This window comes from Penaeus monodon, chromosome 32 (genome assembly GCF_015228065.2).
Source record: "Penaeus monodon isolate SGIC_2016 chromosome 32, NSTDA_Pmon_1, whole genome shotgun sequence".
NCBI classification, from domain to species: domain Eukaryota; kingdom Metazoa; phylum Arthropoda; class Malacostraca; order Decapoda; family Penaeidae; genus Penaeus; species Penaeus monodon.
The window spans coordinates 9,018,106-9,018,316 of NC_051417.1; the positions used below are offsets into that span (position 1 = coordinate 9,018,106).

A 211-nucleotide genomic window follows, 5' to 3' on the forward strand; every position below is an offset into this window, starting at 1 on the left:
TTCTTCTTCACTCATTTTCTTCAGTAGACGTAAAGAGCGAGAAAGAACGGCAAGACCATGACGAATTGTCAACTTTCCTTCAGGAAGCTGGTTGCTCGCTCTCATTCATGAAACTGCTTAATCACTGGCGGGAACGCTTTGCTTGCGCTAATGCCACAACAGGAGTTTGTCGAATATCGGTTAAAGATAAGTTGATATCAAGACTTTTAAG

The 211-nt window shown here is 42.2% G+C and overlaps 1 protein-coding gene across 1 annotated transcript in view; it reads left to right on the forward strand.

Annotated features, from left to right (window-relative positions):
- Positions 1–211, forward strand: part of LOC119593485 (UDP-glucuronosyltransferase 2A3-like) — a 13,938-nt gene that overhangs the window by 7,643 nt on the left and 6,084 nt on the right. The window lies entirely within an intron of this gene.